The sequence below is a fragment of the Polistes fuscatus genome, unplaced genomic scaffold (assembly GCF_010416935.1).
Source record: "Polistes fuscatus isolate 324 unplaced genomic scaffold, CU_Pfus_HIC Scaffold20, whole genome shotgun sequence".
Classification (NCBI taxonomy): Eukaryota; Metazoa; Arthropoda; class Insecta; order Hymenoptera; family Vespidae; genus Polistes; species Polistes fuscatus.
In genome coordinates, this window is record NW_025113097.1 from 1,330,144 (window position 1) to 1,343,946 (window position 13,803).

Genomic DNA, 13,803 nt, shown 5'->3' on the forward strand with positions numbered 1-13,803 from the left:
TTAAAAGATCCTTTAAACTGTTGCTGCATTCTATTTGCAAAATGATTCCCATGGAATCTCTACAAAAAAGAAATTAGTTAATACAAGTCCACAATATTTTCTAGTGAGTCGATTAACAATAATATCTTTCATTACCTGGTACGAGGCTTGGCAATACAATTTGTATAAGAAAAGAATTCTTAATATAATATGATTCCTTTTTGTCTTTTAAATTTTTAGTAATCAGGATGCATTCATTCTTCAATTCTTTTGATAGTATATTATAATACATAGTTTCCTTCCAGGGTGAGAACAAAACCCTTTCCACACTGTCTTCCTAGATCTCTCACGATTACAGTGTAGTTGGATTTTGCTTATCGAATTGAAAATTATCTTTCCTTTCTTCCAGTTTAATGATTGATCACCTATGCAGAAAGAATAAGATCTTTAATACTTTGAATAAATATCTTTTAAGAAATTATTATAATATTGGTTTATTCCCAATACAAGATAATTATGTTTGCTTATTAAAAGATCCTTTAAACTGCTGCTGCATTCTATTTGTAAAATGATTCCCATGGCATCTCTACAAAAAAGAAATTCGTTGATACAAGTCCTCAATATTTTCTAGTAAGTCGATTAACAATAATTTTTTTTATTACCTGGTACGAGGCTTGGCAATACAATTTGTAAAAGAAAAGAATCCCTTATGTAATATGATTCCTATTTGTCTTTTAAATTTGTAAAAATTTAAGATTGTAACGTTCTGATTTAAACATTATTTCAATTTTATGTAATTGTTTAAACTAATATACGTTTGTTTTTACGTCCCTATGCAATGATGACTTTGGATAATAAAATTTTTATCCAGAAAAATATCACATTAAAATTATTTTATATTCAAAGTATGTTAATAAGTATGTAATGTTTAAACCAGTACATATGTGTTTAAACAATCTGAAATATAAAGAGATTGCATTAGAATATTAAAATAATATTTAAATAATCGATAGGAATGTCTATTCTTGTCTAAAAGATCGGAATATATGATCTATGTACCGTCCCCTTCGAAATCGATCGTTGAAATGAGACGTTGTCCTCTATGAAAGTACTTTTATTAAATGTTGTTTATAAGACCTTCCAAACAATGCGCATGTGTATAAAGGGTGTCATACATCTAATACATAATCTTTAAGATTAAAACGTTATGATTTTCATATTTTTATCTATTTTAAGTAATTATTATAATGCTTCTGCGCAGTGATGACTTCGAGGGTAAAATTTAGCTGCAATATAAGAAAAGTGCATTAGTGCATTAAAATAATTGTTAATGTGTACGTAATGTACACGTATATGTAAATGAAAAAATAAAGTACATTTCTCTAAACAATTATACAACTAATATATTCAAACAATTAATAAACAATATACTAATGTAAAATGTGAATTATTGAAGTATACCATTATGATAGAAGAAAGCTGAGGTGTTTGCACGTTTAAGTATTATATAAAAATTGCCTGGATTCATTTTAAAATCTTGTAAACTCTTCTTTTATGTATGTACTTGATACACAAAACAATAAGAAAGCCTAATAGATGCTGTGCTTTTTCAAATCTTCAAATACTTGCAAATCTGAAAATCATATGATTGTTTTAGTAAAGTATCAAGCAAATTGAACGAGTCTATATATGTATATGTATGATATTTGAATAAGATGTCACTCTCCCTCTCTCTTTTCCCTTCTTATAATTTTTATATTACTCTTCTTTATGTTATAAAAGAAAAGAGATATACTTACCACAACTGATATCAATATAAAAAAGTAAACACAATTATTAATTAGATAAAAAAGTAAACACCATCAGACTGAGACTGAGTATATGCATTCATGCTGTTTTCTACCAATGTTTGAAAACCTAAAAAAAAAGTATAAAGTAACATAGCATTGGTATAATATAAAGAAAATTCAATATATGAATGTTTTGTATACGTGTAACACGTTCCTTGTTGATATTCACAAAATAGTGTGTAGAATAAGGACAATATACACTAAAAACTTTATAACATTGCACTGAAAACACAATTATATAGAAAAGAAACCACGTTATAGAAATCTTTAAAACAAATGATATAAAGCACTATAGCCATCCTTAAAGAATTAAAATAAATTGAAACAAAACAATTGACATCTCTCATGCCAACCATGAAAGTGTAAATTCCCATACTCTGTATTGATATGGAAAAACTCTTGTTATTTTAATTCTTGAAGGATGGCTATAATGATGTATGTCAATTGTTTTTAAAATATCTGCAACGAGGTTTCTTTTCTATACGATTCTGTTTTTCTGTGTGGTTTCTAGTGTATAACCTCCTTATTTTATTTCTTATTTTTTAAATATTATAAAGGAACGTTTACACCTAATAGGAAAATAAAATTATTTTTGATTTATTAAATAAATAAATTTTGTGTGTATTTCTGTGCAGTGTGATAAAGTTTTTAGTGTATACTATCTTTATTCTACACATTATTTTTTAAATATTAACAAGGATAACTTGATACTTTACTAATACAGTCTTATGATTTTCAGATTTGCAATTATTTGAAGATTTGGAATTACACAGCATCAATTATGCTTTCTTATCGTTTCGTGTATCAAGTACATACATTAAAGAAGAGTTTACAAGATTTTAAAATGAATACTGGCATTATTTTTTGGTATTTAAACAAGCAAACACCTCAGCTTTCTTTTATCATAAGGTAAACTTTAATAATTCACATTTTTCATTAGTATATTGTTTATTAATTGTTAGAATAGATTGGTTGTATAATTGTTTAGAGAAATGTACTTTCTTTTTTCATTTACATATACGTGTACATTACGTATTAATTAACAATTATTATAATGCATTAATGCACTTTTCTTATATTGCAGCTAAATTTTACCCTCGAAGTCCTCAGTGCGCAGGAGCATTAAAATAATTACATGAAATAGATAAAAATACAAAAATCATAACGTTATAATCTTAAATTTATCGATTAGATGGATTATTCACTTTATACACATGCGCAACGTTAGGAAAGTCATATAAACAACTTTCAATAAAAGTACTTTCATAGAGGACAACGTCTTATTTCAACGGTGGATTTCGAAGGGAACGGTACATAGATTATATATTCCGATCTTTTAGACAACAATAGACATTCCTATCGATTATTTAACAATTATTTTAATATTCTAATGCAATCTCTTTGTATTTTAGATTGTTTAAACACATATATACTGGTTTAAACATTACATACTTATTAACATACTTCGAATATAAAATAATTTTAATGTAATATTTTTCTGGAAGTAAATCTTATTATGCAAAGTCATTATTGTGCAGGGACGTTAAAACAAATGTATATTAGTTTAAACAATTACATAAAAATTGAAGGTATGTTTAAATCAGAACGTTGCAATGTGATTAAGTCTTTAGTCTATATTGTCTTTATTTTACTCGTAATTTTTTAAATATTAACAAGGAACGTATACATCTAATAGAAAAAGAAATTAGATAACAATAATCAATAATTGGATTAATAATTAGATAATTATAATAATTCATAAAATTGATATTTAATTTATGTAATAAATAAATTATGTATGTTTTTCTGTAAGGTGTGATAAGGCTTATAGTGCATATTGTCTTTATTCTTTTCGTTATTTTTTAAATATTAACAAGATGCGTGTACATTAAATAGTAAAATAGAATTAATTTTTTATTTATTTAATAAATAAATTATCTTATCTAGCTTGACTAGCGTGGTCATGAAGAAAGCCGAGTTACGTACGTGTAACACAAGCTTGTGTGCGTGAAAATTCTATGTGGTAATTGGGAATTTTTGATTGGTCACTTATCTCTGCAATAATTATCAGCCAATCAGGGCTCTTTGCTGATCATTCTTCTTTCTTTCGCGACGTCGGTGCTGGAGATCGGACGGATGCTACGTCGTCCCGCTAATTTCAGGTAATTAAAAAATATTTTCTAACGTAAATAATTTGCCTATGTACTAATAGATTCTTCTAGAAAATGACTTCCAAATGATATAATCGAAAGATTACGATAATGTCGAGGATAAAAAGTATTTGCGTAGAAAAAAATTCCATGTACATTGGTATGCATTTTTCTAGGCAATTACATGTATATCTTGTTTTACGGCATCAATTCTATAGATATGGACTTATAATGATCGATTTTTATTGTTAGGATTAATAAAGTATATATTTCGACAATTTTTATGTTCCTATATCCTATTTTTAACTATTCGATATTTTTCTATAATAGATGTAAAAAATGCAAAATCTCAAGTAGCCATTGGTCAATGGATTTCGCTACTTTTTTTGAAAGTGGACTACCGCGCATACTACCGCGCGCAGCAGATGCGCAGCAGAGGCAACGCAGTGGCAATGGAGAGGGGTTCACAGGGGAAAGGTAGAGGAAACGCCATTTTCTGTCAGCTGTATATGTTCCAACGTACTGCGTCATCCTGTTTAACTCAGGTAATTAAAAAGTATTTTACACCTTTCTATTATATATCAAACGATAGCTATAAGCAAGATTTTTATACGTGAGTGTTTTCAAAACGAAATATTGGAAAGTTCGATAGATATGTGTGAGAATATAACATCGATATATCTCGGCGTCCCGCCAATTTCACCAATGTTACTTAACAATATTTCTCCTAATTTCCAACTTATTTTCACGGTATCGATACTTATTAACATCTATAATGATGCTCTAATTAATTATTTTTCATAATTATGTCTTCAAAGATAATATTTCGTATTAAATTAATACACATACACATACAGGCATACATACATAAGTATAGGTTAACCACTCGTACACATACACTCATGTATTTGATTTTCTTTATATTTTACTAATGTAATCTTTTTTTTCCTTTTTTAGGTTACTGTGCATTGGGAAAGTCCAACAGGAATACATATACTCAGTCTAACAGTTGTGTTTACTCTTTTTTTTATCTTCATATTCATTGAGGTAAGCGTTATTCTTTTTTTAAGCCATATAGAAATGTATAGAAAGAGTGAGAACGAGAGTGAGAGAGAGAGAGAGAGAGAAAGAAAACAAAACATTCACCTACAAGCAACTAAGAATGAGTATGTATATTTGTAGGAGTTTCTCGAGGTGAAAACAGAAGAATAACCGTCGAAACGAAACGTAAACAGTCGAGCACCGAGCATTCGATACCTCTACGAGAATACGCAGAGAGATCTTCATTCCCCTTCCGTCCTTCAACGAGTAATGATCTAACGAACGTGACGTATTAAACTATTTATTGATTTTCTTTCTAATGATATCTAACGTTTAATACTTCTACATTCTAATAATGAATACTTTAATAAGTTTCTCATTAGATAGAATAGTATAAAAAAGTTTTATTTTTTAGATTACTCTTCATTGAATTATATATTATAACTTAACAAATTTTCAATTAATATTTTAAATAACATTACATACTTTGTATGTAATATTATACAAGTAGTGAGATTAAGGCAATTAATATTGCTTGAATTTATATTGATTCTTTATGATAAAATATCTTTGAAAGTGTGACATGCCTTCAGGAATGATTTCAGGAAATATTGTAATATTTAATTGTATGTAATATAATTTTTAGTATGTTTCAGCTTTTCAGAGTTTTATTTAATTTTATTTTATTCATCGTCATCCTAAGGGTAGGATACCCATCCTGCAGTCATCAATGAAGACTAAAAGTAAGTATATTTTCCTATCAAACCTTTCTATGATAATTTCAATGGTTTTTTATTGCGAAGATGATATTAATTGCTCTTTTTCTTTTTCTGTTTCAGAACATCATTGCAATCGAGCGCGTAGGCAATGAGGTACTCGTGTGTTGCATCGATAAAATAAAATATAAAAGAATCGGAAAGTAAAGTCAGTGTTGTACGCCGTATGTAAAAGTTTCGTTTGCTCGGTTAAGAAACTCCGTAAGTTTCTTTTATTCGGTTTAAACGTGTGCTCATCGTCACCCTAAGGGTAGGATACCCATCGTGCATTCATCACTGAGGAATAAACGTAAGTCTATTTTTATATAAAACATTTTCTCAATAATTATAATAATGTTTTTATATCAATGGTCTATATAATCTTGTTTTTATTTTTGTTTCAGATCATCGTTGGAATAGTGTTACAATTTATTAATTAAATTCATTTGGGAATTCGTTTAACACTAGATTTTTTCATTATTGTTTCATTTACTATTTTTTAAAAACTTACAAAAATTGTTTGCATGAAGAAATGGGTAGAGGGGAGGAATTAATATTTACATATATTTCATTATGGTATTAAAAATCAATATATATATTTTAAAAAAATAATATTAAAATTTTATATATATGTAGCATATGTAGCAAAGAAATTTGAAATGGAGAGTCAAATTGGTTTATTGTTAGTCCATTAATCTAGTGTTAATTGAATTAACTGCATGTAATGCAGTTGTAGAATCAGTGTTAGTGCATTGTCATCGTCATCCTAAGGGTAGGAGACCCATCGTGCATTCATCGATGGAGATACAAAGTGAGTATATTTTTGTATTTAATAATTCAACAAAGATTTTAATTGTTTTCAGTAATAGTAATGATATTAATAGTATTGTTTTTTATTTCTGTTTCAGATTGCAATCGTGCGCGAAGCAATATACGGGAGTGTTGTATCGATTGAATATAATTAAAATCACGGATTAGAAGCACGTTCGTTCGCTCATTTCAATTCGTTCGTGTTACGCGATTGTATTAGAAATTTTTCATATTAAATTAACTGCGACCAAAGCAGTAATTGCATTAGATTTTGTTCGACAAAAGTTGTATTTTTATTTTAAAACAGTCGCACAGACTGTTCGCGTATTAGAGCCAGTGCATCAATGAAGATTTTTTTACTTGCATTGACTGTGTGCAAAGCAGTCTTTGGAAGCCAGTTGTAGAATCAGTGATCGGGCGCATAATAAATTAAAATCATACGCGAATTAGAGCCAGTGTTGTTCGCCGTATAATAAAATTTCGGTTTCGCGATAAGAAACTCATCTATAGTTTCTTATTTTCGTTTATACCGCGTTTTTAGATTCACGCGAGGTGCATCGCCATGGTGCAATTGAATTTCGTCCCATTGGAATGCATTGTAAGTATCTATTTTTATATACATTTTATCCGATTTTATTTTAATATGATTTTGGATTATATTGCAGATAACTTATCGTTATGTTCTATTTTATGTTACAGATAAGACGACGGACTTTCTACCTTATCAAAATTTGGGATGAATTCTTCGATGGATCATCGATGGATCTTCGATGGATCTTCGATGGATCTTCGATGGATCTTCGATGGATCTTCGATGGATCTTCGATGGATCTTCGGTGGATCTTCGATGGATCTTCGATGGATCTTCGGTGGATCTCCTTCAATACCAAATCGAGGAATCCTTCGATCGCCAGACCACAATACTTGCTGCGAAGTAGGAGTGTTTTGGAGCCATCGTAGAACTTCTTATGCCGTGAGTTAAAATTTAAAGTCCCTCCGGTGCTCAATCATGTCGAGGATGAAAGGTCCTAATCGGCACGAGTTACTGGTTGTAATTATTCCAATAAATTAGTGACGAGCACATGAGTAATTCCTTTCTAGGAGTTACTCATGAAAATTGTATATTGTATTGTATATTGAATTGTATATTTTATATTAGTTCAGGATAGGTTTTCTTGTCTCACCGGTTAAATTCATTTAATTAATAATGCAATTGATTAATGCACTTTCTTTTTAATTACGTGTTTTGTTCGTGGTTAGTAGGGATGAAATCGAGCATTTATTTACTCGTTTTCGTTCAGAAAAGCATGTAATAAATGTCTTACATGCGTTGCTCCGTACTTAGTTTATCTAATCGCGATTAATTTTAATATATCGATACTTCGATATTATAAATAAATGAGCAAGAAGACAAACTCATTCGCGACGGATAGATTCTAGCAATTAAGTGGTGGCTCGAAGCCCAGTTCTTTTATTAGAACAGCCAACTTAATGAAAGGAGTCGTCCGAGGTTTTGAAATATATTAAAAGATATTAAAAAATATTTTTATCAAATAAATTGTAGAGTCCTTAGTCGCTTAGATGAATTTTTATAAAAATGTATATTTATATGTTATGTATATATGTGTTTTTAATCATATTTTTTAGATCAGGATTTTCAGCTTCTAATGTACTAATCTCCCGTTTCTCCCCCCTATACTTTCTGCGTTCTCATCTATACGTGTGCCCAGGTGCTACTCGTATGGGTGAGAAACAGTTGGTATAGGTTTAGTTTTAAGTTTTTCCCATATTGGCGGCTGTCATTGTGCTAGTGATTGCACGATGTACTTTACACCTGTGTGTGCGTATTAGGTAGTGTACTGTACATCGTTTCGTGATAGTTTTTAATTAATAAATTATTTAATATTTAAAGTAATACTTAGTATAGCACACCTAGAGTTAGGTGTAATATGAAAAATACACATGGTTGTATTTTTCTATTTATATAAAATTTTTCTTATTTTTTTTTTTTTTTGTAATATATAAAATCGTTTTGAATAGTAGAGTTACCGCATTTATTTGTGGAAACTTTGATATACTTGTATATTACTAGTATGCATATATACTAGTATGTACCAGTATTTTTGTTTTAGTCTTTTATGCAATAATCATTAGCCTTGGCAGTCGATTACAGCATTGGTACGTACTCCCATAAGTTTAGAAAACACGCGTTTGAACTAGGGTGTCGGAGGTGCCCCGGGGCATGCTCTCTAGTTTAGGCTTTTGCACCCTGGTGGTATGTGAGAGAATCGTGGAGTGGGTGGGTGGGTATGCACGTATGTTTGCACTTTTTAAATACGGGTAATTGGCAGGCAGGTAGCATATTTCTCTGAGCGAATGTGAAAACTTTAATTTTAAGTAGGTAGGACCCAGGAAAGGCACTAGGCTTACTTTCACTCCGGAGTGGAAATTCCGCCTCCTGGTTTATACAGAATTGTTACAAAAAATTTTTTTTTTATTCATTCCATTATGCTTCCTTTGTAAATTTATTTTGTAACTCTTCTGTAATTTTTATTATGTATCATGAGATTCAAAGGAATTTGCAACGATTTGTAAGATTCAGTTCTATTTCGATTCTATCTCGAACGAGATAGAGTCGAACAAATTCGCAAATACTTTGGATCCATTTGATACTTAGTTTTAAGTATTGTAATATTAGCACTTCGCACAATCGCGATTTTCTCAATTAGAATTATAACGAATGAATGAAATTAAAATATTGCAAGAAAATGCACAACATTTATTGCATTATTTATTTCAATTCTATTTTATTTTTTGATATTAAAAGTGCGACGTGTTATTAGGTCATCGATAATTATCTGCTTGGACATTCATTTAATTGTGCTCGTGTATATGTCAATGAATTCTAAGTTCATTGATGGTCCACGAGCTTGAATAACTAATGGAAAATGTAAATTAATTTTTTAATAAACGAGAATTAGAATTGTCAAACAAAATACCAGTTAATTTGCAAAAAAAGTACGAGATATCTTATCTTGCTCGAACGTATTGTCCAATGCAGTTTTCAGGGATGAAGAAAGAAGAGGCTAAATGCCGAAGAGGCTTATGCCGAAGAGGCCCCCACTTAACTGTGGCTGAAGAGGGCAACTACTATTGAACTATTGAGTTATTTTCAAAGGTTCAACAATAAGTTCGAACTTTTCGAGAATAGCTCTTTAGTCATATTTTATATTTTATTGCATTATTTATTTGCTCGTCATTAATTTGTAATTGTAATTGGAGATGATGGATCATTCCATCTCCTTGGCACATCGAATCTGTGTGCCATATCGTCCAAAAGGTGCATAAGGTTTTAGTTAGTTAGAGTTAAAAATATTAATATTCTCGTATTATTAAATGTTGAAGTTTGATTAACGTTCAGTAAATATTACAGTCATTTCTTTTTTTTTTTTTTCGTTTTTAAGATTTTGTACTTTGATCGTATTTTATTAAATTTGCAATTTTTATTTTGCATATAACGTAATTCAAAAGTATATATTTTACAATAATTAATAGATATTATTTTTATTAGTTACTTATTATAATATTTGTATTTTTCCTTTTTCTTAATTAATTATATTTTTTAATGTAAAATCACGCGTTTAAATGTAATTTTATTTTACAAACGGTAAATAGAGATTGGATAAAAATAAATAGGGAATTCAAATGAAAAATGCATCTGTGAATTGGACCACTTATATGTTAGGCTATTCTATCACTTGACCGTATGACTAATATAGTTTGCTTTTTGTTGCAGGTGATCATCGTTGGATTAAACAACAAACCTTCTGGATTCTTTTTTATTTGAATGTCTTAAATTGCTTCATCTTTAAATATTTATATAAATGCATTTCTGAAGGCATACATATAAACACTAAATATGATTTTTAAATAGTCAAATTATAAATAGTTATTGTTTATCTAGACAATTTTTATTATTATCGAAGTTTCGGTTAAACGTAAAACATGAAACATAACACGTCCACACGTTTCTAATCAATTAACCAGGTAGATGATGGGTGTACCACCACCATACCTGTTTTCTCATATAACGTATTGTTCATTCGTCTGACATGCCATGGCATCCTCCTTCTCCTCCATGGGGAGAGTCGAGTTTTGTTTTATAATTGCCAGTTAAATGGGCCACACGAGCGTATGGAAATTTCTTACTGGCTAAGTTATTAGCACAAGCGTCCTGGCATTAGTTTCGCGAGCCAAGAGACAACGGACGAGGATTTTGATTAGAATGCAAATTCTACGCAGAGAATAATAGCTCGCGACAAATTCTCAACCCCCGCGAATTTCCACACGTTTTCGTATCTTTCACTCTCTCTACCCCCTCCTACCCCAACCCAACGCCTCCCCTACCTACTCTTTCTCTATCCTTGACGATTACAATAATTGTCTTCTAAATTGTGTGAAACGAAAAGTTTATAATATATATATGTATATATAAATATATTAACGTAATTAATTCTACGAGAGAGATATAAATCATTCAATTTTGTTTGAGTTTCATTCATTGTTAAATTTATAAAACTTTCAATAATAATTAAATGAAAATCGAAAAATTATAAATATTTTAGAATAAAAAAAAATAGTTAAAGAGTGAATTTAAAAGTTACTTTTTTAGTATTAATCACATTTCATTCGGGATTAGATTGGTAAATAATATATTTTAACGATAAGAATCAATATAAAAATGTTTCTAAAAAAAAAAGGAAAATATCATTTTGTCTCGTGTAACGTGGATGAGAAACATTATTCTCTATCGTGGGTTTTTCGTATTTTTAAATAACACTTTTATTTGATCGAAAAAAATTATATCATCATAGTTTCATCGCGAACACAATTACGATTGATTATTTAATTATTATCTTTACCATAATATCTCTAATCATATAGAAGATATCAAATTGAATAGAACATTGTCGACAGTTTTGATTAGTATGATTTTCGAAATGACAGCTCATTATCTATTCGTGATGATTATTAATTACTCTCGATTAATTATATATACATATATGATTGATAGAAAATCAATATTAATTATCGTGATATTTGAAAATTGATTTTGAGTAAAAAAGTAAAATCGCAAGTACTATTTTCAAGCGCAAGTATCAAATACTATCACTATAGTAAACTCTTGGGAATTTCTATTGGATAGAAGTGGAACGATGGAAACGTTGTGAAGTTCCCATTCGTAGAGTATCCCGTTGCGTCTTCTACACACTAGGGAGAACTCACTTCGAAATTCGGTTACTGGTACTCAACGATGCTACTACCTTTCTCTTTCTCTCTCTCTCTCTTACTCTCTCCCTTCAATTCTATTCTATTCTATTCTCTTTCGTGGTCGTGTAAAGGTAGTTTCGATCAATTTTATTTTAACTTAAGCTTATTCGATTCGAGTTAACAGTATATAATCATTACTATCGATGGATAATAATCAAAGAATTCGATTATACATACTAAAGAATATCATGCATAATATATATATTATAGAATCAATTTTAATTTCGTTTATAAACAGTTATCTTCTTAATGATTTTACCTACCTTTCTCATTAATACGTTATTGATCGATCACAAGTATACTCGTGTTTTGCACGTGCAATCAAATTACTTTTGTTATCAAAGTATTCAATTGTAGAATTAGTTATTAAAATATTACCTATATATATATAAAGCATTTATCAATTTTTGAGATTTTTTTAAATATTATATTTTCAATTGTTAATATGATTTGCTAAAAATTTTCTATATAATAATCGTTCAATAATGTATTGGTTTATGAGAAAATAAAAAAAAAATATAAGTTAATAATATATATATATATCTAAATATTAATAATAAAACCTTTTTGTTATAACATTAGTTTTCGAATAAATTCTATTTTCCAAATAGCAATATAAAATAAAATACATTCGTCATTAACGTTAACGTTGAAACCTTGAAAAGAGATGATCTTATGCTCTCATAGAGATTTTTGAACGTTGGTAAGAGAGAAATGACGAGAATTAAAGACGGTAGTAACAGTTTGAGATACGATTTGATCAATTAAGGGGAAAGTTCGTAACTACTACTATTTCTACTACTACTATTACTACTAGTAGGTATTCTCTTATAGTGATGGTATAGACTTTCTGAGTTTCGTTGTCCGTTTGTAATAGCAACAACGATCGTGCTCCGTATTCGAGATTCCCGAGACAATGGATATCTAGGTTTCGATAGCAACAGCAGCAGCAGCAGCTCGGTTGGATTTTGTGATCACTCGTTGGACCTACGATGAAAACAACGGAAAGCTATTTCGTTCGTTAACGGACGATATACGCGGATCGAAAGGTTCTCGTTCGTTGCGATCAACCTACCGTGATCATCGATGAAGGATCAACCTTATTTCACCTTTGGTCTCATGATCTCAGGTCGGAGTTTCCACGTTCAATCGTTCTTTCTTCTCTATCCAACTGTATTTTACGATTTATTTGTTCAAACGACGTTACATCCGATCACTATTTTTCTATAAATATATATGTGTGTGTACGTATATGTGTATATATATATTTACGTAACTTGGAATAAAATCTCTAAAGCTACATACATTTTGTTATCGAAGAATTTAAAAAAAAGAAAAAATTCGCCATAACTTTATATTATTTCATGTATATATGTATATATTTAAATCTCTTCTTCCATACTTTAATAGGTCGGTATAGTTATTTCATGGACTAATAATGGATTTCACATTTTAATGATAACATATACATACACACAGTTATGCGTGCAATGAATCGTATATATATATATAACGCGATTACGACTTTATAAATTTTTCTGAATTAAATAATATTCACTTATAATTCTTATTTTATCGGATTTTATGCTTCACTTTGTATAATTTTTTTTAACATTTTTCTCATTACTTACGGTTGATTATTCATTTATCGATTATCTCATTACTTTCGATTCATTTATACGAAAAGTTTCTCTTACTTTGTCTAACTTTGAAAAGAAGAGTAATTTTATTCGTTTAATCTAACGGATATAAAAGAAATCCTTAAATGTAATAGATAAATTCTCTAATAATATTTTTTTATTACCGTCAAAAATATGATTGTGTCAGAAATATATATATATATATATATGAATAGTTTTGTGTAAAGCTATTGAAAAGAAAAAATTT

General features: G+C 29.3%; 1 long non-coding RNA gene across 1 annotated transcript; it reads right to left on the minus strand.

The window, feature by feature from the left end:
* Positions 1-212: 212 nt before the first annotated feature.
* LOC122517475 lies at positions 213-517 on the minus strand. Its single transcript, XR_006303866.1, has 2 exons — positions 487-517; positions 213-404 (listed from the first exon to the last, which is right to left on the minus strand). It is a non-coding gene; the product is annotated as an uncharacterized LOC122517475 (long non-coding RNA).
* Between the last annotated feature and the right edge of the window lie 13,286 nt (positions 518-13,803).